Consider the following 26,319-nt stretch of genomic DNA (forward strand, 5'->3'; position numbering starts at 1 on the left):
CCAACAAAGGACAAGGGGAGGGGAAAGTAGCAGAGGAAGGTATGTGTGTCTGTGACTGTATGTGTGTGTGTGTGTGTGTGTGTGTGAGTGTCCATTTGCCTGTTAAAGCCTGACTTGCCACACCAGCATGTGAATTCTCACCAGGCGTTTTTTACACCAACACATCTACAGTCACCATCACACACACAGAACTCATACAAACACCACACACACACACACATTAAAACACAGTCGGCTCCCATCCCGTCCCAGGCCCCAGCCATGTTGACTGTATTAGTATTCGTGGGCAGGAGTGGCTGGTGATCTCTCAGGGAAGTGACAGTCAGAATGGGCCGTCTGGAACACTCTGTCATTCAGCCCCAGTCAGGGCCTGTCCAATTGATCCAGCCCAGCTGTCAAAGCCAATGAGAGACGCTAGACTAAGGAGCAGCAGGGACGGTTTGTGCTGCCAGGGGTTATGGATGATGTATAATATAAGGATGGTGTTTGTGTTATAAGCTACCTGGCAGGAGACAATCAGTAAGCTGCGGCTCTGTGGAATAGCAACACCAAGGAGGGCTGTAGCACGGGGCGATGATGGATGTATATTAATGGAGTTTATTTTAAAGTGCTTGGCACTGTTGCGGTGTATATTAATGTGGTTTTAAAGTCACAATGAAATGAAAAATGACATTTTCAACCGGTAATACCATCACCGATGAATAGAACAATTCCCCCGTCCGCCGCTCCCATCAAACACAACCTGCAACTTCACAAATTTCAAGAGTCGCAACATGGTGTTCACCCCCGAAAGCTCTGTTCCCTCTTCCTAAGACACCATGGTTGTGTCTCGGTGGCTGGAATATATTCATTTTGAATAATAATGTGACAGCTCAAGATTGTTATACACATAGCATTTCACAGTTTCACTAACTACATAAAATGGGCTTTGTTTGTTATCCAACCCGCCCACTTTTGATCAGTCCCTCCCACAAATTTATGTGAAATTACGGAAGCGAAACACCACCAACACCATTTAATTACTTGTGCATTGTGGTTTTGTGGAGCTGCACCATGGAGGACCGCAGCAAGGGGTGAAAGTAATAATCCACGTAATTTTCATATAAATGAATGTCCGTTTTTCTACTCTCTATTGCCCATTGATATAACACAATAGTGATTCTACCTATAGCCAGTCATGAAAGCTTTTACATTTGCTGTTCTAAATACTCGGTGTCTGGTAGCTAGTACACACTGTTTGATTGACAGGTGATCTCTGGGAAGAGCAGTGCAAAAATACCACAGCAGTGAGCGCTTAGCAACAAAGATGTTGCCAAAATGGAAAAAACAGAATCTCACAGATTATCACTTTAAGAGGTTATGGAAGCGTTTGTGCCAAAACACTTAGCAGGCAGTTTTTCACTGTGCATAAGTGTGGTTTTAGTGTGGTGTGGATTTGCCAAGCTGCTACATCCACTAGCCAGAGGTTATTGATGATGTTTCCCTATATTCAATAGTCACTATACCTGTATCTAAATCGTCAGACCGCTCTGTCGACACTTTGTTTGGACGGCCTTTTACTTGGCTGTATGTGGTTTAGTGGAGGCTTTTTTCCAGCAGCTATTGTCTGATGATGTATGAGCTGCTGTTTGGTCTTAGTCCTCCTTCCACACCTTGCTTTATTCAGCTGTGTGATACGGCGGTGTGAACTTGGCCAGATATGCACTGTGGACTTCTGATGTTACTATGTCAGTGTACAATCAGATCCAATCAGTTTTAGGCCAGGTGCTGGATAACAGTAGACTTTTATCCAGCATTCACACGAATGGAAAAAATACACTGTATCTTGCTTGCTGTATTCACAATACCAATCCTTTGTTTGTGACTTTTCAACCAACAACGTTTTATCTGGCAATCCTTGTCCCAATCCTTTTATTGCAGCAAAGATATTGGTGGTAGAAACAACAAAACAAAGGATCAGGAGGTTGAATGCAGTGTGCAGATAAATATATATATATATATAAAAAAAAAAAAAATTTCATTTGTGGATTATGTCGGTGTCGTCCTTGATGATCTTCCAAACAAGGCCCATGAACACACTGCTAGCAGATGTGATTCATAAATGCCATTGTAAGAGAGAACACGTTATGGTATGTGGATAGTAATGTTTTAACATTCGTTTAGTTAATGGCCTCAATTCATATCCATTCTTCTTACACTGTGCTTCACCAGGAAGAACATTTAATTTTCCCAGTGTGGACTCAAAAAGAGGTCAACTTTTTTAACTTTTGAAACAGTTTGAATTGTCCCGCTGTGTTAAACCCCAATCATTTGATACTCCCAAGTAGTGAAACTCCAAAAATTGTGGTGCTTTTAGAGCCAGAATGCATGATTATACTTTCATGATCACAGTGCACAACAGAAATCAGGCTGTATCCCATGACATTACATCCATAGCTGCAAAAACAGGTCTGCAGTCTATTTTTTGTCGCAATTGTGCATAGAGCTCCCAACTGGATGTCATTCCAATCCAGGAGCCACACACAGTGAGAGAGAGATTCACTACTTGCACAGTAGCACAGCTATATAAGTATTTAACATGACATTAATGCCACTTGCCATTATATTCCACTCATTTACAACCACAGGAGTGTTCTTGACCACGTATAATGTGATCTATCTAACTATAATGCTTTTTTCCAATCACGCAATGCACAGCTTGGGCGTTTCAGCATTAGCATTAACCTAAATTCACTGATAGGTTGCCTTGCTTTCTGTGGACCAGCAATTCCATAACATTGATTGGCATCCAGCACCATTACCTGAAACCAGGAACACTTATTGGTTTGTATTCTCAAAGCACAAAAGAGACCATATTGACTCATTCAAAATAAGAGTCAACACCAGCATTAATATTTTTGAGCAATTTTTATTCTTAGCCTGAAAAAAAAATTGGATTTCTTTCATTCCCGGAGACTAAGGGGATTTCCGAGAGGCGAATCCTAGGGGGCTGGGAGCCCTAATTGTGCACTGTTTTCGTTCAACTAACGTCACACTGTTGTACATTAAAAACATTTTGAAAATATTTTATGCATGGAAATGTTGAATATTTTAAAATGGAGTGTTCTTGTTCTTTGTAGCATTGGAGCTTCTAGCAACAAACTGCCTGCTTTATTGCAATAAGGAAGGCTTTTTTTTACATTCATTACAAAAAAGCACAAGTACAGTATAATCATCATCATACTTGGATAATCTTATCTGCAAAGCTATAGCCAAAGATGCAACACTGCCAGGCTTTATTACTTACTATATTTACATGCACATAATATTCTGAATAAAAGCTCCTATCCTGGTTAATATCTTATTGTGGAAGATAGGTTTATGTTCATGTTCATATCCCAATCACAAATATCCCAAATATCCCCTTTTTTTTTTTACAATGGAAACAAAACTTATTCAGACACTGAAAACCAAATATAAACTGGACATGGTGTCTACATGCTTCAGTGCCCCCATCAAATATTGGTATATCCCAGCTATCTTGTTTGGGTTTCTAATAATCGGATAAGAGCTTATTGTAAACGGGATATGATATTTTCACAGGCCAAATCGAAAACAGAATACTCGAATGACGACAAGATATTGATGTGCATGTAAATCCATTCACTCAGACAACAGCGCTGACGGACATTTTAGCTCTGCATGTGCTCATTTTGATGTACTTGGGGCACTCTCTGGCGAAATTGGAATATAATTTTAATCCACCGTCTGCATGCATTATGGGCCAATTTCATTGCATACCCTTCATGCTCCTCCTGATAGGACATTTGTCCCACGCTCGATTCCATTTGATTAAGCCGAGCTCAGATGGCTCAAGGCTGCCGGGGGCAAAAGGAGAGAAGGGTTGACAGTGGAGATTTTGCAGGTTTTTCACAGGAAGACTTCCTGATCCAGATCTCTTGTCACAGTCACACGTGTCTGCGTGACCACCAAGACAATTCAGCTAAAGGTCAGCTGTGACTCTTTTTTTTTTTTTTTTTTTTTTTTTCTTGCAGCATCGATCTCCATTTCACTGTTAATCTTATAAGCACATGTGCAATAGACTGTGAGGATTTTTTATTCATTTCAATAGAATTTTATGCCATGCCTTGGAGTGCAGAATAACACACTGGCTAAATATTTCCACCAGCTGAGAGGATTTATTCTTCAGAGTAGCCTCCCCATATATCCAGCCTCTTGGCTCCCCTGGTCCACTCCGAGCGGAGGAAGCCATCAAACAAGATGCCAAACCATCGCTATCTGATAGCAGGGACACTGACCTTCTCTTCCTCATATCTGATGGTGGTTTTTATCTGCCAGACAAATGTCAGAAATACCATTCCCCAAGCACAATCACTTTGGCACCGCAGCCAACTTTCCTCCCCCTCCCCCCCTCCCTCCCTCCCTCCCCGCTGGATGGTGAATGGCGGAGCTCCGAGCGAGACATCTGCAATACCGCAGCTGTCAGTCAAAGCCTGATATAGGAGAGAACTCACGCAGCCTGTCTGAATCCCAAGGGTGAGAGTATAATAGGAAAGTGGCTGGGACTTGGGACAGAAACTCTGTTGTAATTTCATAAAACTACCTAATTTTTTTAATTTGCCTAGAGTAATCAGAACTACACAGTCATTCAGAAAACACTGTTTCCCAAAGTGAGTTTTTATGATGTGTGAACCCCTAAAAGAGAGCAGCCATACACAGGGCAACATGCTGGTCAACTCTGATGGGCAGCAGTTTCCAAAAAATTGCCTCCCTACTGTTTATATAATCACATGGGCGCATCTGGTTGTCAGGAAACATTTGAAGAGCTTTTTTCCAAAATAAAATATTAACCATTTGAAAACTTTGACAACCACTGTCACAAAATGACTGCTGACAATAAAGTGAGACTCACAGCTGAATGGCTATCTTGACCCTGTCACCAAAAAGTAGCATTCCAGAGAGATAGAGAGATAGAGATAATATCAGGAATGAGAGAAAATATTATGTAAGATGTATTTTTTTTCCCCCAAAATGGATATATAGTGCTGGAATGAAACCGCTCCTTTGAAAAGCTGTCTGACCCTGTGACTCACTTTGTTGCCTGTTGCTGGGAACATTGCCCATATACTGTACATTGCTCAAAGAAACTGCTTAGTCTGTCAAACCCCCTAGTGACAGTGGTGAAATTGTGAAACTGAGCAACACAGACCTGCTGTTCGTTGGACTGTGATTAGTTTAAATTTTTTCACCAATATGGCCTATTTCCTCAGTGAAACAGCCCATTCCAGCTGCAACATTATGTATGAGACCATTTGTATTTGATATGCATAGCAGTATGGCTGCTCATACATTATACCCAGAAGGCCTGAGGGACCAATGAATAAGGTCATGACGGAGTTAGAAGAGTATACAGTGGAGACAAATTGTTTATGCTTGTTATGAAATCAGGTTGCTAGCATAAAGATGAGTTGGAGGTGTCGTGGAATGGAAAATTAGTTCCCTGAAGGTATCGGCTAGGAAATGACTAAGTAACGCGTTCACGGACAAGAAGGCCTAAGTTTGGGACACACAGCACTAGGGAAAAGGCTTAAAGGCATTCTCAGACCAAATACATTATTTGGTCAACTTTGTGTGGTGGGATGAGAAGATTGCAGTTGCACCTGTGTTTGTCCAGTGTTTCTTTTTCAATACAATACATACTAATGCCTGTATACACTGTATGTTTAATGCAGTGGTTTTCAAAGTGTGGTCCTGGGAGTCCCACAGGTCTTCTAGGAGGTCTGCAGTGAAATGAGGCAATTCTCTAGACATTATCCCATTTAGAGAATGTATAACAATGACTATTCTAATCATAGGTGCCACTATCACCACTATTATGTCCGCATGTACACTGTAGACAGTTATATAATTCAGTACTAAATCAACAACAACAAAAATCTTCAAATACCGAATGTCTTCTTTTTCACAATGGTCATCATCATGTTGAGTCCCCTGGGGCAACTCGGGCTCTTGAGATCCCGGTCCAGTAATAAGAGCTAGTGGATAGTAAGAGCTCATTTATAAAAAAGTCAGTGCTGTACAGTGTAATCCTGCAGCAAGTCCTCTGTTACCTTTGTGAAACGAGCTTCTCGAGGCTCAATCACACCTTCATAGCTAGTATTGTACACAGGTACCAAACACTAGCATTTAGACCAAAGCATGACATTTTGCTGTTTTGCATAATAGGCCACATCATGTAAATGATGTTGTACTGAGGTTCTGTGGAAGCCATTCATTATTTGTTGTCAGTCTTGCAAGGATTACATATCGCACATAGCAGAAATATTGGCTCGGGATCTTTATTTTGTGTGTGTCTCTATCTATGAGCTTGTGTGTGCGTGTGCAAGCGTGTAGGCAGGAGCGCGCGCGTTCGTGACAGCATGGCAAAACCAAATTATCCACAGAGGTGTGTGTTCCTCCCTGAGAAATCTTGTACTACAAGACAAGAGAGAGAGGGGCGGCTGGGCGGGTGGAGGCAGGGACGGAGACGTACCGCGGGCGGAGAGAGGAAGAGCAAGAGAGAGGGGTGGATGGATCATAATTGAGGCAGGAGTTGGTTGTTCCGTAAACACCGGCGTGGCAGGCGAGCGGCACACTCTTAGACAGGGGCTAAGTGGGAGCAAGTTGGCCCACAGTCAGATTTGGGGAGCCGGGGTGCTTAATCATCCCGGGCCCGGCGCTACAGCTGACAGGTGAGTTATGAGCGGGAGCCACAGGTAGGAGCCCCAGTCCTCCCACCGCTCCCCATGACCTTCGCTCCGGTCATAAATAATGCAGGGGCCATAAAATACTGATTTAGGGTAATCCGGCACTGCCCTAGCCTGGCCCGGGCCGGTCTGGGCCTGGCGTGGGGAAGGGAGGGTGACACTGGACTGTGTTTTGGAAGATGTGATGCACGCAACAGAAAAGACAGGAAAGAACACTGTTTATTGCGTATTTAGGCCTTAGTCTTGAATAGAACTTGCTTTGCTCTGGTCTCAGTTTTGACTTTCGACTCAACCCCCTTTGGACCTGGTTTTGGTTTTGACTTGTACTTGACTAAGGTGGCTGACTACAGCCCTACACACACACACACACGCACACACCCACACACACAAATATATACACATGCATTTTGCTGCCAAGGGACACTGCAATGATTTGGCAGATGTTAGCAATATCTCTGCTGAGCCTGATGCCCTGATTACAGCAGGAAGATTTCTATGACGTCGCATTTAAAAAGCTGCAGTGATGGAGGACGTGCCTGGAGGGATGGAGAAACAGCTTAACCTTCTTCCGAATGCTGATGAGCCAGTTGGGACGCTGCCATGTTAACAGTGACATTCAGTCTCTCCACAATACATTCATATATGGGTTTAATTCTACAATACATTTAAACCTGTCACATGCCTCATGTGTTTTCAACAATGTTGGTTGGCTTGGTAAGAAGGTTTAGGAAAAGCTTTCAATGGTAATTCATTAACTGTCCAGCCATGAAATCATTTTAATAAACATAGTTTTTTATTACAAATACAGACTTTATTAGAATCCTAACCTGAGAGTAATCATAATTGGGGCAAAAAAGAAAAAAATTATTTGAATCCAAAAATTCAACAAAGCTGATGCCCTGTTAGTTGGTTAAGCTAGCTGAGAAAACATACAGAGGCACTTTTTTTTTCTTTTTTTTTTTTTTTTTTTGACATTACTCTCATTTTGTTACAGAATGTGCTAGCATTTTTCTATGGACAAGAAGATATGCAATGATTTTTTTTTTTTTCAACTTATGAATGAGCATGTATACATGGCAACAACGGGCATGTATACATGCTCATCCCCAATCAGCTCTTTTGGTACAGCAATTATGTAATGAGATATGAACTGTGTGTCGCTGTACATCACAGGACAACATGTTATATTAACCCTCTGTAAAGGGTTAATGTCTGTTTTTCTGTCTGATTGCCACTGTCCTGTGATAGCATTATGCTGAGGTTACCTTTAATCAACTCTTTGGCCTCTGGCCGTTTGGCGTCTACTACTCTACACTGAGACAGTTCTCTCAGAACCTTATTGTTAGTTGAAATCAGGCTCCAATGAGTAATCAGCAATTATTTCATTATCCAATTTCTATTAGAGAGGAGTTATTTTAATTAAGAGATTCATTAAGTTAGTTCATTAATTTCCCCCCAGGTGCCATGCAATCTCATGAGAATTTCAAATCAATTCTGCTGCCTATTATTTAATATCAGAGCGAACAGTTGCTGAGTTAAAGGGCATGTTCCATCTGCTTCATCCACTGGGGGGATAGATTCATTGGCAGTGTAGCAATTGCGAAAAAAAAAAGAAGATGGATGGATATATGGATGGGTAGATGGATTGGAAGGTAGATGGTGGTGATTTTCCACACATTTACTGTAAGTCATTTGTTTAAAAGGCCAATCTAACTCTGGAAGTGGCATAGGCTGCATACATTATCCTATAAATTATCTTATGAATTTTAACCAATGCAAAAGACCCATAAGTATCTCTCGGTAAGGAACAGGTGCAGCACTTTTCACTATATGCCTATCATAATCCTTTCGGCAAGCCGTCGGACTCATAACTGACCATTGCACATAATTTCACCGTCTTTCTCACGTATTGCAGCTCGAGTCCTCTGCCTGCCCTCCAGCTGTATATGGTAGCTGTCAGCCCCAGATTTCTCTTGGTTGATGTATGCAGCATGCTATCTATCATTGCCACGACATTGCATATCCTCTTCAGTTTGACACTTTTGACAGACCTTCTCGCCCATTAATGCCATGGTATCGCCTAGCTTGTTATCACCCCATCTACAGTACACAGAAGGCTACACGAGCATTGAATGCTCAGTGCGTAGTTTGCGCTTAAGTCTCTGGAGTGTGCAGAGCAGTAGGATAATTGTCCTCCCCAGTTCTTTGGAGAGGCTTCATGAATATTATACCTGCTGAGTGAATAGTCAAGGGGGCGCCTTGCTCGTCGGGCTCAAAAGGCACAGTGACGGATGTGAAATGTTGGAAAGACATCGTAGGACAAAGTGTTGGCCCAGACCATCGATCACTCACGCGGACCAGATGACACAATTCTCTCTCTCCCTTCCAGCGGGCGAGTTTATCAGCGCTGCCCAGAATATTTAACAGGGAAGAGAGAGCACCCGTGGGATCTCATTTGCACAGGTGTCCATCTGGTAGAAGTTGTCTGGGATAATCTCCACATCATGTCACATTTGCATCCGGGCTTCATAAAATGGGCACACTTAATCGGACCGCCCGGCGCCGGCCAGTTCGGAGGGCGAGGGATTGTTTGCCCACACTGTGGCGAGGACCAGTGTGTGTTGCACTAATCCACGAGGCGGCTAATGCTGCGCAATTATGTAAGGATTTAACATGTTTGTAATTGTTTGTTGGTTCAGCTCAATTTGTGTAACCAGCTTTAGTTGGAAAATTAGCAATGAGATTTTCCTAAACGCTGCCAATTTGTTTGGTCTTTTAACCAGGGGGATTTGCTGCAGTCAGGCCAGAGTACTTGTCAATTGTGACAGTCTTATTAGCCGGTTTGGGCGAAGAAAAGGTGCTCTTATTGAGTTCATTGATCATCAAGGGCCTTTGCTTCTTTTCCCCTCCTTCAAATAGCACAACTTTCATAGTGAGTCAATGTGTTCATTGATCCCCACGTTCTGTTAAGAATTACTCAAGCAGTAGATCCGATCTCAAAATGTTCGCTGTCCCATTAATGATCCATACAAGATCACTGTAGATGCTTAGCAGGTGTATCTTGTGGCTCTCATGTGGCTCCAGAGCGTTGCTGTCCTGGTCATATCTACATTTCAGACTAGGTCCCTAGAACATCTACAAGGTTTGATGATGGTGACAGAGAAGTATTGGTCACAAGATTGTCTAATGCTGAACATGCCCAAGAGAATGCTCAGCTGATGATGGCCTGGTCCAATACTTAATGACAAGCTTTACCTCTGCAATAGCATTCAGGGACAGCACCAAGCAGTCAATGCACACTACAGCAGGCCCAGTATCCAGTAAAATAAAATGTTTATTCCACCACGTATGAATGCTCTATCTGTGGACTCAGGCAAGCATGTAGTCTCCAAACATTACAGCTAATCTTGCGTTTTACATCCTCTCTCCCTCGCATTGTAAATTCTCTTCTTTATGTATATGACCTGACCAGTTACAGTACATCAATCGTAGCAAGTAATTTTCTGCTAGCTCGCGCTGTATCTGCATAACACATGGAAACAAAAACTTCAATCAATCTTCAAGTGCTGTTGACATTCGGTGCTGTAGCTCCACATTAGGGCCGCTATCCCTGCCTCTCTCACACACACACACACACACACACACAAATGTTTCCATTGTCTTTTGCCATCAATGGTTCAGGAGAGCTGTGCATCAACCTGAGTACCATTGCTATTCATACTTGAATGGATGAGAAAACACAATATGACATTGTATGAATCTGTAATGGTCCAGACCGTACACTATAGCTCAGAGTAAAGAGGATTCATCATGCTGATTCCATGTCTGGTTTCCCCTTTCATGAGACTGTAAAAAGTGAAACGTGTTAATTGCAAAAAAAAGATAATGTTTTTAACTTCTTAAATAGTGAAATAAATGTGATTAAACTCCCAAATGACCTTTTTTTTTCAATGCAACAAAGCAGAAAATCGAGACAAAATGTGAGTGCTTTAGATGTCAATGAGTATTAAAGGTAGGACTTCCTCTATTCCATTGTAGTATTATCTGTGAAAATGATGAGTTGCCTTCTAATAAAATGTTTTATTATATCTGCTCTCTGCTGTGTTGAATGAGTCACGTGGAATCTGAGGAATCACCCTTGTGGAGACTGTGATAGCGGAGAAGGGGTTCGTTCTGCCCGTGTGAACTCGGAGACGGATCACTTGCAGCTGTTGTTCGCGCCGTCTCGCGAGGCTTCGGCAATATGAGACGAACTTGTAGATTTTAGCGACTGACGCGTTGACTTCTTCTGTTGCAGGAACTCCACATACTGCATGAAGGTGTCCATGTCTCTGACGGTAGCGGAGAATGACACCGACCTCTGCTATAACTCCAAAATGAGGTCCTTTGAGAAGGCAGAACTGAGCAAAAGCAAAGAGATCATCTGTCCGGACATTGAGGATTATATACAGCCCGGCGTGGAGCCTGAGATTTCATGGTATAAGGTAAGAGCCAATCTTTATATATGATCTAAAAGTATATTTCCCCAGTTAAGTGAGAATCTCACTTATTATCTGCCATTGAATTGATTTCTCTAAACATAGGATTTTTTTTTGTCTGACCACTGAAACCCCTCCTGCACAACATTGAGAAATAGAAACTTCGAATTAAATTTGTAAACTTACTTCACAGACAGTTCTTTATTTGTGGTATGAACTTGCGCTGAGAATAATCCACTTAAGGTCAGCTGTATTGAGGGTCTAATTAGCTGCAAATACCATCTATTTCTTCCTGCGACTGAAAACATCAACAAACATCTCAGAAACTTCCTATGGACTGGCAAAATTAAATATATATATACACACACCTCTTTTGTTATGAACTCAATAACCCCATTCTAAACTTCTCCTCCTCCCGACGGAGTGTCTGGGAGGCAGTTGCGACGCCCACGGTATAACCGACCCGGTCGCCGGCCTCTGCAGACCTCCCACGTCCGGCCGGCCCGTCTGACAAAGCTGCCGGGGGAAGCCGGGGGGCCAATTCATCAAAAGTGAATGTGCGTCGGATTAGGTGGCCACACCGCTTCTTCAGTTTCCCAGTGAATCAAATTAAAATGGTAGATAATGACTGTGGGCTCCAGACCCTCCAGTTATTGGCTCTCGCTTTGTAAGTAGGGGCTGATTGAATTCCGGGAGGCTCGTGTTGGACCACAATTGGAAACCGAACCCACAGTGCCCCAGTTTCCTCCGCCTCAGGTGTTTTGCACGCCCAACATCTGAGAGGCCTCGGCTGGAAGTCCATACTACATATTGCCTGCTAAATAGTATGCTGTAGCAATAGACAGAGGGTTCTCAATCCATATTACACCATCAGCTGCTGTTGTCATGTATGGTGTGGTATGCAGTTGGCTCATTTTTAAGTGTATCTTCTATTATTTCTTCTATGCATTCTCTTCCATGGTGGAAGAGAATGCATCATTACAACAGCTTAATTATAAGGACCATACTGTTTGTTTGCATCTTCTAGCCCATTTATTACACGCACACATACTTTACATTGCTACTGACCATTTTCCAAAGGTTTACCAGATTTCTCTATTTTTAAAACGTTCAGATGATAAACCTTCCTTCCAAGTTCTCTGCCGCTCTGGCAAACATTCCTGCCCGGGTTTAGAAGTCATGGATGTATGAATTTAGTTTGTAAAACAATCTTTTCTTCAGGGACAATTTTCTGGCGGAGACGTACATTCTGTTATGTGGGCGTTTGTGCATGGAAACCATTTCCAAGTTCAACAGAGGAATTGTGCATTCACGTGCTAACAGATATAATGTAAAAAAAAATCCCTACTTGGTAGTTAGTGGGTTGAAGGAACACCATTTCCACTTCACTTGCCACTCTACTTGGTAGTTAGCCAGACTATCACTTTTTTAAAGCAAGAAGAAGCCAAATCCACATGATCTTTTTTGTCTTGCGGGTTTGATTTTCCGTCAAAATAGCACACAAATGCAGTGATGTCAGAGCTTCCCACCAGCATGTGAACGCACAAGAAGACCTGCAGACTTTTTAAATCAATGTTTGCATTCAACTAAATTACCACACAACGATAAAATAACTTTGGATTGCCGTTTCAAGTCTTTGCAAGTTGATTTTGCACCATAATGAAATGAATGCAAATGAATGGCTGCCTGGGAGGTGGAAAAAACACATCTGAACATCTAAAAAAGTATTGTATGCTTTGTAAAATGGTCAGTAGTAATGTAATGTGTGTGCATGCAGTGTAGTAAAACATGCAATAAAACTGGTCCTTTTAAATATACTCTCCAGAATGTATTTGTCCATCTAACTTTTGGATTAGGATAGGATTTTGAGGAGTTTAAGCTTTTTGGATTTTTTTCAACCATCATAACTTAAAATAAGGGTCTTTTTTAATTCAGTGTTTACAGTTATCAGCAAGTGTTTCTGAACAAACCTTTTACAGCCTCAAAATACATGTAGGTGTACATGTGGTATGTGTACTTTCATTCACCCGTCACATACCATCAGTCTCTGTATCAAAACTTCTGTATCAGTTTCAGAATGAAAAGCACACAGACCCTTAATCCCATAAATCACTATTCACACAGAACCAGTAGTTGGGCAATAGTTCACTGGGACTTTAATGATCAAGGTAATGTTTGAAATGCTAAATTTGGCGCATATCGTCATGTGAGTTGCTTTACTATCAGTTTTGTGTATTGGTATCATGTGATATCTCTATCATTTTGTGTAACAGTTTAGAAAGCTAATGTAGTTTGGTATTTGATAACAAAAGGCCCTCTACAGATTTAGCTTGTTCATTTAATATTCTCAAAGATTAGGCAAACTGTAAAATCTCACCTCTCTTCTGTGTTGTTATTGATTAGAAGTGCGGAAATCAAAGCGTGTCTCCTGTTGACGCTCGAGTTGAAACTCCAGTTTAAATTGCGAGCTACTGACAGTGCAGCCAAGCCCGATGAATTTATTTTATGTTCGCACATCCCCACAGTCTTTCTCTTTACTTTGATTAAAGGAATGCAAGCCAAAGCAGTGGAGACAGACCATCGTGAGGAGGAGGGACACTCTGTCGATCAAGGAAGTGCGGGAAGATGACATTGGGAATTACACTTGTGAATTACAGTTCGGAAGCTTTGTGGTGCGGAGGACTACAGAATTATCCGTCACAGGTAAAGAGAAATGTTTTACGCTCCCTGAATGCTGCAAATACTTTTATTGCGGAGTCATCCTGGCTTACTTTTGTTGAGATGCTTACAGTATATTGTGGTATTTACAGAGAGAGGTACAGAGCATGCACTCCTTGCTGAGGTGCTGGCCACAGCAAAACCCAACTTTAATAACAAGACGTTGCTACACACTGATAGCCTCAATGCAAATTATACTTTTATTTAATGTATATAGAAAAAAAAACACATTTTGACAAAAGAATATCGCTGTGGCTCGTGTCTTTGTGTCGAAACGCTGGTTTGTGCGGAAACTGTGTGGCAACTCTTGCTGTTCAAATTGTGTTTTTTACAACTTGATCTCGCGAAAACAAAGTGGCTTGAGGTTGTTGTTAAAAATTAAGCGTTTTATAGACACTTAAAGCTGATCCCTGCACCTTTTGCCAGAGTGTCACAGTCAATAGCGCAGCTGTCTCTGTGACTTCTAGGCTGCTTTAATTGCTAAGTAGAGGAATTCACACAGAGCCACTTCAGCACTTTTTCTTAAGGCTGTTGAAATATTTAAGCCTGAACCTAAAGTGTGTGACAGATTGCTTGCCACCGACACTGTCACAGCCAAGGTTGACACAGCAAGCACTGTGCATAGGGAGACAGCGGAGAGGAGGAACATAAACTTTACAACTTCATTATACCTCTTTTTTTTTTTTGGCTTATCTCATTGGAATTAGTTCGGCTAGTTGCCCTGTGCGATCTCAAAATGCGACATCTTTAAATTTGTCATCAATTAGCATTTAATTGATAGCCTATTGACTTTTATCTTGGTGTTTTAATGGTGTTTATTTATATGCTCATTTTATTTGGTTGTTATTGTCGTTAGATGTGATTTTCAGGTCCTTTCATCTACCAAGCTTTGAACATAATGAAACCTCGGAAATGCAGCAGAATCTACCAGCGCCAGTCGTTTCACTTGCCACAATGGAAATAAAGGACGCTGCTCATAATCCCACATCATCCCTCCCGGTCCGTTATAAAATATCACTGAGCGCTCATTTAAAAATAGCACTCGCATTCAGCCGAATTGTCGATCTGCTTTGTGCAATTTCGCATGACAACTGAACACACGACTGTGATTTTCTATGACTCATTTGGCTGGGCGCACCTTTCCTGTGGTGGTTCACGTCTGGAAGGATAATGAGTAATGCGGGATGACGCGGTCTTTCCCTGAAACAAAACAGAGGGAAGTGAATAGGCTGTGGATGGATGGAGGGCTGTTACATTTCAGCGCGCCTGCCATCACACATTGTGGGCGTGAGGGTCAGACAAACTGTTTGCTGTTAACTGCTACCTGATTACACTTTATAGTCCCCTAAAGAGACAAAGACAGACTCCACTGAAGGCCGGCCGGAGTCGTAAATCATTTTCTCTCCAGCCTCAAAATGTCATCCTAAGGGAACGGTCTAAATCTCTCCATCTACTTTGGAGACATTGAGCATTTGAAAACAGGTGGCGAAAGATGATTGACGATTCGGGCTGCGGCGGAGGAGGCGGCCGCGAAATACAAGACTGACCCAGATCAAGTATTTTTAATGGTTTGATTTGTGGTTAACTGAACTTGACAGCATGTACAACAGACTAGGAGCCGATTAGTTTTAGGTTTCCAGAGTGTCCTCTATCAGTAGTGAAATGACCATAGAGTAAGTTCAGATGCACATGTACGGTATATACCAATATTATTCTACATTTGGAGTAGGAGTTGGCATATGTAAATGCCATAATCTATGTACAATAGCTGGGAAAAGCTCATATCCTTGATTTTTAGAAACCTAAATATGATAGCTGGGATATGCCAATGGGATAAAGTACCATTTACTGTAGGTTTTCGCAGTTTTGAAGGTCTGTTCCCATGGTAATATTCAGGTATAGTGAGACTTAAGTTATTAGGAATGAACATGCATATACAAAGCTACAATATGCAACTTTTTTAGCCTTGAGGCAGGGAAGTATATTACGAGTCCTGCCCTCCTCCCCCTCAGTTAGCCAAGTTCACATTCCAGCACTTGTCACTCATCCTGATGAGCTGTCTGATGAACTCTGTGGGTTTATCTAGCACCGCTAGCTTGCTGCTGTAGGTAGAAAACAGGGCAAACTGGGTAACATCCTTCCTGTGTAGCGGTAAACAAGCCGGCTCTGCATCACTTCTCCGCCCTTTCGTCTCCCTGAGATGGGAAAGGGCCAATATGGGAAAGCAATGCCAATGTTCTGTGTTTTTGAACGGGCTTTACTGCTTTACTTTATTAAAAAGTAGAGAGACTGGCAGAGAGAGGGGGAGATGACAAAGGTCCTGGGTCGGGATTGAACCCAGGATGTCACAGTTACATGGTATGCGCCTTAGACCACTAAAGTTGCATATTGCAGCTTTAACTCTGAGATATGAGCTAATACTCACTGACAGTTGCAGAAAGTGGTTATACTCTATACACCATTGATTTTTGTCTAGAGAATACTTACATTACAGTTGATTTAGTTTACAGTATGTGAGTAAACAGAGAACTTGTCTGATCGCATTGTGGCTCGTTCCTGAGTTCTCATATGCTCATCATCAGCAAATCTTTAAATGAGGAATATTATCGGTCCCTTCAGTCAAGCTAATTGGCAATTTCACGAGGCCCAGTTTGTCCAACATGCTTCCAATGTTTTGACCCAATGATTGCTTTTGGCGAGAAGAGATTATGTTTTAATGGCCATCCAGCACGTCTCCTAACACAGTCCTCCAGAATGGTGCAACACTGAATTTAATACCAGGGATCCCCCAGTATCATATCGAATCAGTTCCCACCACTAGCTGTAATATTAATTGCTTATGTTTGCAAAACACCCAAGTTCAACTGATTAATTTTCACATTTAATCATCATAACAACAAGCATTCTGGGGTTCTTTTCTATGAGAAATAGTAAGCCAATGATCTACTACCATACCCAATGCCCTCTCCAAATCCACAGAGACACCAGGGTGCCTTCATAAAACTTTATTGGTGCTCTCCATCCCCTTTGCTAAATGACAATATACTGCCTATGGAGCAGTCATTACACTGAGTCACATTGCATGACCACTAAACATTTGCTGCTGATTTGATTTGAAGTCAATATCAAACCTGATATTAAATTATTTCATTGACCATATCAATAGCCTCTTTTCCATTGCAGGGTCAAGTGGTGCTTGACAGGGTCAGGACCGGCTCAACATGGGGAACAAGTAGTGACATGAATAATAAATATAAGCTCTGGCTGGACCGTTTGGCCCTTTAGTGGAAAGAAAGCCAGTGACAAGAAAACAGAAAACAGAAAAGAAGCGGGAGAGCATCAGCCATACATTTTGATAACATCATATTATTGAAAATCTCCTCTATCATATGAGACAGTGAAGAGGAGGTTGCAAGACTGAACCATTAAAGTACACAGTATCTACTTTAAGTATTCCATATGGAGATCTGTGATACATATGTCTTTTGCCCTCTTTATAATTCCCTTTTTTTTATCTGGAATAAGCATACATGTACCTTTGTATATATAATATTATCATCAACCTCCCACAGATAATTCCAATTCCCCATCAAGCCCTTGTCAGTCGTCTCTTTATCAACAGCCTACAGGCCTTCTCAAAGCAGCGCAAGGAGAAGAAAGGTCAGATTCCATTTGATTATAATGGGCACCGCTAAAATCATAATGAGCTCCCTCGCTGGGTGATTGGAAGCAGGCATTAGTTTTTAAATGAAATTTGGGATTTTATGACTTCTTTGTAAGGTGTGCCGTTTGATGTCTCAGATTAAACACTACACAATAAAGGAAGGGTGATGAAATAGATATAGCGGCAACTTTGGTGTGCAAAATAGCCTCTGTCGGTGTAGCTAATGAGCTGGGACTGATGCCGTTAACCTGCTTTTCCATTTTGCACCGCCGCGGAATGAGGTGCGTGCGGCTGACGGAGGGAATTGGCACACTACAGTATGCAGCGCGAGCATGAAAATAACCAAAAAACCCTGAGAGGTACTGTAGGGTGAAAACAATCATGAAAGTGTCTCTCCGTAGAAAATGTCTCTGCCTTCCTCCTCGAACAGAGAGTGATGAAGTCGCCTGATTCTGATCTCTTTTCATGCCCTTCGGGTCTGAGCTTTTTTAATGAAGAGATCTGATACTACGGTAGCTTTGTGGCTTAAAGCGCTTCCCGTCGCAATGCTTGTTTGAACTGTCTTTCAATTTAGCACATTCCAAGCCCGTTTCTCTAGAGAGTAAACAATGGCTTTTTGCTAGATAGCACCGTGCTTTTTCAGTGTCTTGCTTACTATCGAATGTTATTGCACAGTGACTTGACTGTGGGTTCTGGCTGGAAATGAAACTAACTGTTTTGCCACCTCAGCTCAACCAACGCTCTTGAATGATGGAACTTCTCCCTTGATATATGTGTTTTTCGGCTCCACTTTTTCAGGCCAGAGGGTGTTTTCTGTGGATATAGAGAGTAGTAGAAATGCACCACAAGTTCGGAACATGAATATTAAATACGGGACTGTTTACGGCTTTCACACTACAGTGCATAGAGCTTTGTGTTAGGAGCACAATAATTAAGGACGAAGTCAGAAGCAGTTTATTTGGTAAATACAATGAATTGGAAAAACACAAATGACTGAGACCAACAATTCCAGTAAGAGAAAGAATGCCAAAAATTCTGTAGCCTGCTTCTACTTTAAATAGCCTTTGTTTTTATAGCCATCAGGGAGACAACTTACATTTACTTGTATTTTTAGAGAATAAAAGAGAGGCATTTTTGGGTCTTTCATTTTTAAAGTCGTTGACCATAATGAGTGAGGAATTTGATGTTAAAGATTTCCTCTTGATATTTTAATGTATTATGATGTGATTCTATGATTCAGTGTTAGGGGGTGATGGCAGTAGAGGCTTTGCAGTTGTGTCACTACTTACAGTAACTAGCTGGTACCATCAGCTGCAAATAACGTCAAAATGTTTAATAACCAGGCTAGAAAAAGAGAGATATCTGAAAAAGACAGTAATGGTGTTGTAAGTCCATTCAGTAATATTACATGCAAGAATAGTTTTAGTATTGGCACATCATTGTTTTATTGGTCCTGAGGTGGCACATCTTGGATGTCATGGAATACATTTATTGTCTACTAGCAATTCTGTAACCCTGATGAATGCTATTACAGTTGAAATGTGTTGAACTTTAATACTAAAGTTTTGTCAACTGTTCTCCAAGTGTAGCTGAATGACTTCACTTTTGCTAAGTAAAATAAATGTACAGATATTTGTCTTAGTTGCGCTGGTGCAAAGACATATTGACGGCTCATCTAGTAACGCAACACATGGCACAGGATGTGATATATAGTGTAATGGGACGGTACAAGACGCACACTAGACAGTAGACTGCAAATAACTCTTCAGATATTCATTCAGCATTCAATGGCTCTGTGCATTCAGGTATGGCAACATCCAAAATGTCTTGCTTGAATGTTAATAGTGCCTCTATGTCCTTGTTAATCCTGATAAACTGTTTACCTCCTCGGCACAAGACAACAGCACTCCCTCTCTCACGCCTCCATTCTGCAAAGTAAATCTCCTGCCAGCACCATTTGGTGGCCATTACCAATTCCCTCTCCCATCTCTCCGAGTTGACGCATTAGCATACGAAGGAGGTTGGAATATAATTGCTCCTTTAATTGATGGAAGATAATTAATCTGGCCAAGGCGGCGGTGGAAAGAAAAAGTTGAGCGGATTCAGGAAATAATCTTTTTTTTTTGTGTGAATTTGATACACCGTGTAATCAACAGGTGCTCGATAAGGCCTATTAATTTTTACAATCATTACCTTTGATATTTTATCATTTTATTAGAGAACATATGAATAAAAATGAGCTTTGTCATTATTCCGTAATGTTTGCTGTGATTGGAATACATGTCTTCCTGCTATTACCGAGAATGAGAGTTATTCATTATACGTTCCTCTATCTTAGAGTGTCATGGTGTTAAATTGCTAAATTCGTTTTTTCTTGTGTGTGTGAGTGAATACATGTGTGTGTTGATGCCAGTACATTTGTATTTGTGTATGTTCCCTATAGGAAAATACACAGATATCCGCTGGATCGCAGTGCTTTATAATGCGGCCGCTCTCATGTCATTCCCATGGCAAGGCACATTATCATCCTCTCGCCCTCACTATGTAATGAAGCAGCAGCACCGGTCCTTGTCTGTGTCGTTCTCAGCACACATCCCATCGCACTGGGAATTTAGTGGAATAATTAAGATCGCCACTCAAACATCTGGTTGTTTTAGAAATGGGCTTTGGACTATTTTGGATTTTCCGGGTTTTGCATCCATGGGAACTTGGACTATGCTTTTTTATCTCTCAGGAGGAGGGAATCATGTCACTATGGAAGTGTACATGACTGCCAGTGCAAAGCTCACAGTGTATTAGCATAATGAATGGGCACAACACTCCTTCATCTTTGGCTTCTCAGTTTAACATATGACCAGTGCAGGTGATGGAGTTGTTTGTAATTTGCTGTGTGGCTTGCTAACTAGTGTTTCTATTATTCTATTTGCTAAGAACGTGATTTGCATGTAGGTAAATATGTTTGTTATGCTTTTAACTATGTCTGTTGCCGACTGAAAGTAGGCGGGTCTGCCCCAAAAGGAATTTGCTCGTTAGCCGAAAAGAAACGTGTTTGAAAAATAAATGAAATGGTTCCAATAATGGCATATTGATATACTGAACCAGGATGTAATTAAGAAGGAATGACCACCAATTTGACTGTCATGTATACTCATGTCATCAAGATTCCCCGGGAGGAGTAAGGGAAACAAAGAGGAGGGGAGTGGAGGCAAGGGAGGAGAGGAGGAGGAGGGGGAGGAGAGGAGGGGATGCACTTCAAGCTGGGAGAAGAGCTCTTAAAGCATGATGAATGGCCATGTGACCGATTACAGTGATTTTTCATGTGCCCCGCTGCTTATATTCATAAAGGAATTACTACTTCAGGGTCTCTGGGGGCTGAGGACTGCGCACAAGGAAGACATCCCATGCACATGCAATGGCATGCTCGTCCAGCTTAATGACATTTTAAATGAGACTTGCGTGAAAAAAAAAAACACTAAGTGGTAAGAGTAAACGGTAGGGTGATGCGACACAAAATGCCAAATGGAGGGTTATTGCTGTAGGTTTGTTATCGTTTTATGATATCATTGTAATTTATGATATCTCTTTTCTCTCCTGCACCAGTCTCACCATTTGTCCCGTCTCACCTCTGCCATCCTCTCACACTCCAGCCAAGACCAAGTATCAATCTCAGGTGAAAGGCTCAATCTGTGGCTTTCCTTTGCAGCCCAAAGTGGATCTTGTTCTTTTGGCAAATGTTCAAGCTGGGCCTTGACAGCAGCTTTCTTTTTTTCCAGTTGCCACCCACTAAATTGCACACTCAACTACAGCACCAAATTGAAGGCCACGATGCAAAAGCACATGGACATGATAACAACGTACAGCAACTGATATGACACGTTGACAATTTAGATCTATCTTAAAGTTTTCGTAAGTGAACAAGAGCTGCGTGAATGCACAAGGAATTATAACCAAGGTCTATGCAAATTAAAAGAAAAAAAAGCACTTTTTTCTCCTCTGATCCAGCATCACTTTTATTGCACTTAGCCCAAGTACAATAAATATACAGGGATTTGTCTTGGTGGCACTGGTGCAGAGACCTAATGATAACTTACATGCTATCACAGAGGGAGACAAAAAGAGCATATAGTGCAAATGGACAGTGCAGGAAATATGATAGTCTGACTGTGCATACCACTCTATTTATATATATATATATATATTTACATTCAACATTCAGTGTCTTGGAGTTGAGTATAATTAAAGTAGTGGAAGTGAATCACTGCCCAAATCTCCTGTATTCATCTTTTCATCTATTTCAGCCAGAAATTTCAGTAGCTCAACAGAATATTCTTTTCATTCTACATCGAGGGCACTCATGGTGTCCCTACAATACAAATAGCTATTTTCTCTCCCTCAACCTTTTTCCATTAAATGACTCTCGCCCACTGAGGCAGAGGTCAAGTTGAGGTTTCACAGGAAAGAGCGCCGAATTAGAATGGATAGAGCGCACTCTCCTATCATGGATGTAATCTTCAGCACATCTAAGATGACTGCAATAAAACTGTGTGAGTGTTATCATGGAAATGAGTATCGTTTAAAGCCGCATTAGGTAACTTCACACTTTAGCAGCCCCAAGTGGCAGCAACTGAATTGAATTTTTTCAAAGTTTGAAGCACTTCATTACCAAGTAATCATGTAATGTGACATGAGTAAACTGCGTTCCTCTGCCCTAAATTCCAGCTTCTTAATTCCTGAGAGGGGTGGAGATGATGGAAAGAAATTTGGCAGCAGGTTCATCCATCACCTTTCTCTGGATGTGGCACTTGCTTGTTCAGTTCTGAGAAGATTACCCACCAGTGACCGTACCTGACACCAGAATTTCATTTGGGACTATGACATCTCAATTTGGAGGAATGGGACGCTCTTCTCTGCTGCAGCCCCAATTTGCGTTTTAGGCCGATAAAACGGGCGTATTTATACATAAACATCTTGCCTGGAGCAGCTTTAATGTGTGGAGAGGACATCAGCCTCTAAAAGTAGAAATATTTAACAAAACTGCCTCCAGGATGATCAATAAAATGCTGCCTTTCCCATGGTAATTCATTAACTTTCTGCTACAGTGCCAAATCACGTGCAATAACATTCATTTCCATAACATTATCAAACATTCTCTGGCAGCCATTTTAAATCTACACTCTGTATTCCCATCCAATTATGTTGATTTATAATGAAATGCCCGTGCCTTTGCGCTCTGCTCCGCACTGTAGATTTTATCCATTTCACACAGCCTCCAGGCACGGCTGAAGTTTGCCTCTGTGTCCAGTTGTTTGCCAAAACTCCCTTGTTTTCCGCGGCACTCCCCATCCCAGCGGTTTGGCAGGGCTGTTTGTTATGCATTCCCCCGCCGTCGCTACCCCGGCCCAGCAAGTCAACTCAACCCTGCGCTTTGATCAAACCGGCGGCACGCGGCAGCAACGTGCGCTGTAGTGCACACTCAGCATCCCGGCGGGTTTCCACCTGCTGGCGCCATCAAAGGGCCGGCGCACGGCAGACGTGATTGCAGAGCTTACAGCAGGGGAGGGAGTGGGCGAAAACGGGAGCGAAAAATATCTGAGCGTGAACAGCCAAGCGTGTGCAGAGTGAGGTGTTCTCAAATAGGAGTGGTTACTTGGTTATATCAGTGACAAGTACAGACTTTACTTTTACTGAAATGTGCACATGGCTGTCAAACTTGGAAGTGTTGACTTGCTGCTGTTTCAGTTTCTAATTCTATTATAGAATATCCTCTCCAGTAAAGGAAGTTTCAGCATTATGATTTGGCTATGGGAGCTAAAGAAAAAAAAAATCATAGAGGCCTATCTACCTACATCTATATCCTTCTTTATCCTGAGGTCAGGTAATGTGTTTGGTGCTGTTTGTTCCCTTGAAACAGTGACAGGTAATTGGAAACATGGTGCCGGGTGCTTCTTTTCGGCTCAAGCTGGCAGCTTTGAGCCCCGTGAACAAACTGCCGAGGAGAGGCTCCAGGAATTAGCTTGACTTGGCCAGCTTTCCAAAAGGTGAGATGACTTTGATCTGTGTCCCCTTGTTTGATGAGGTGGCACTTTCTGGGCACGGATGCTGTTTTAAGCAAACAAAGGTCTATCTCCCTTGGCGTTTGGTCTCAAGATTTAGAGCACAGGGCTAGTGGGGGGGGACTGGAGGGTTTAATTCATTCTCACTGCTAAGTATCTTGACTGATGCGTGTAGATATTACATTGCATGGAAAACTTTAAATGTGCCACGTTCATTAAACAATCAAATCAGTCTGATTTTTAGAAATTTGAACCCAGCACTGTTTTGAATCAATATTTGCTGAAGCCTCTTTAGCCTGAGAGGCGAGGCCCACGTGGAGCAGATGAAACCAAGCAACAGATGTGATGTTGGTTTGAACAGATGGTGCAAAAAATGCAAAAAAGGTCAGGTGGTCTGGTGCCTATGCTGCTATTCCAGTACATTGATTGTGCTTTTTAAGAAAGACAGAGACAGAATCCCTGACCATAATCCCCCCGTATGAAAGTGGGATCAAGGGCTTATAGTGTGTAAGGCCCTAATTACTAATGGTAGGCAGCTATTTGACATATGCATCATCAATTGACAGATTTAATAATGCTTTTGATGAGCGCTGCTTTCTCTGACAACTCAAACTGAACAACAGAAACAGTGCGATTGAAGTAAATCTTGGTGTTGTAGGAAATAATACTTATTCTACTCTTGCAGTCATTGTATGTCATTCTGGATTCATGTGTCTGCTAAATGCCTAAAATATACATGAAAAATATTAGTTAATAGTAACTGTCACCCACATTTTTGACTTTATACATGCAGATGAGTGATGGAGAAATGTTTCTTCTCAACCCAACCTCCACTATCTACCCAGTGGCCTTGAAATGAATCACCCATAATGAAGGCCAATGATATCCAAGTTGATTTAGGACCCCCAAACCCACTGTCACCTTTGCGGTGGGCCCGTGTCATGTATCTTGTCAAATATATATCAATTAGTAAACTGTGCTTACAAATGCTCCTCTGACACACTGTACATCTGGGATTGCTAATTAAGATGACGTGTTACATAATTAATGCCGGCGCTCAACTAATTAGCGCTCACTTAGTGCCATAGCTTTGGAGATGTGAGAACAAGTGCTAAGCTAGTGCTAATGAAATTCCCCAACACTAATCTCGGAGTGAAGGATGGAAGTAAGAGATGTGCAAAAGCAAAATGTCTGTCATTATCTTGTCTCTTAGGGTACATAGAGATTTTCAAGTATATTATACACATCTTGATTGAATCTGTATGCGAGGGAATACAGGGAATACAATCTATTTCTGACATTAATGCAGCATTTCAGCCTGCAATGTGTCTGTGCTTTTGTTGTTTGATAGAATTTGAGCAATTTTAGCTTTATGGTTCCTCTCAAAGCCTTGAGTACACATGCCAGCCATACTTTTACCCCGAAGATGTTTTGCCCCTCTTTTCCTGCTCCCTCTATCTCTGACAGTTTTGTAGAAATGTCCCATCAAGGACACTTCAGCCACATGTCAATCTACCGATTCCACCCGAGAGATAAGAGGGTGGGAAGGGAGGGCGGATGGGACTCTTGCATAATTTATAGTGAGCAAAAATCAATTTTGTGGCATAAATTACTCTGATGTTAATTAGTTGCAGATTGGTCTTTTACAAAAGGTGCATTCTAAATCGCTTCGGGGAGCAGAAGCCTCGCGCTGAGACGAGACCGAATTGTTCAGGCGGCGATGATTTCAAATGACACTACAATAGAAAATGATGCCTGTTTTCCGAATTTGGAATGTGACCAGAATGTTTTCAGAAGTGGGGGGGGGGTGTCTTACTAATTTAATGGAAATGTGAATAAAAGAGTTTTACCTCAAGCCAATGCATAGTTTGAATTCTGCCAGTCCCTCTACTGGTAAGGCAGGGAACTTATCCTGTGAGCAGTAAATTCCCTCGCTCCCTCCTCCCGCCCGCCCGCCCTCTCTCTCCCTCTCACACACTCTCGCGCACACACACACGCACGGACACGCCACCACGCAAACCACCCTTGGTCAGGGAGATTGCTTACCAGTGCTTAGTTCAGTGGCGATGCCCAGTCGGGCCTTGATGTAATGGAAATTGATTGCGCTGCTCCCAGGCTACGCTGTCATGACAAGTTATTTTAATGGCACTAAAGCGGGCTTATGTTGAAGTTTAAAGGAGGGGGGCGGGGGCAAAACAGTGACTTGGGGCGCATTTGCGGCATTGCGAGGCTTTTCGTTTATTTATGAGATAGCACAACATGTTTCTCGAGAAAAAGGAATAAAGAAAGCAAGTCTAAAATGGGAGTTAGAGCAGCAAATGATGTGATTTTTTTTTTTCAGAGAGCCATTTTCACACCAGCTAAACAATTACTACCCCAGAACTTGTCGCACTGAGTGCGGATGAATGAGCCATATGCTGCGGTAAAAGTTATAATTAAAGAATGATTCGTGCTTTTCAAGGGTCATTTTAGGTGTCAGTGCTGTGACAACCCAGTACAGTAACTACAACAGTAAGACATTTAAGTATATGCCCATTTTCCCCAGCAGTATCCTGTCAGCGCCGCAGGAATGGAATTCACAGCAAGGATGAAATCTGTTGTTTATTTGGCTCACACAGGTAATGGCTGCAACATAACAGTGACAGCAGAAAGTTTCCCTT

The 26,319-nt window shown here is 41.9% G+C and overlaps 1 pseudogene; it reads left to right on the forward strand.

Moving 5' to 3' along the window:
* LOC139645449 (interleukin-1 receptor accessory protein-like 1-B) overlaps positions 1-26,319 on the forward strand; it is a 116,844-nt pseudogene that overhangs the window by 10,210 nt on the left and 80,315 nt on the right.

Source organism: Centroberyx affinis, unplaced genomic scaffold, assembly GCF_046629955.1.
Source record: "Centroberyx affinis isolate AG114_WGS23_722 - 3 ecotype Tasmania unplaced genomic scaffold, CSIRO-AGI_Caff_v1 ptg000864l_1, whole genome shotgun sequence".
In the NCBI taxonomy this organism is placed as follows: Eukaryota; Metazoa; Chordata; class Actinopteri; order Beryciformes; family Berycidae; genus Centroberyx; species Centroberyx affinis.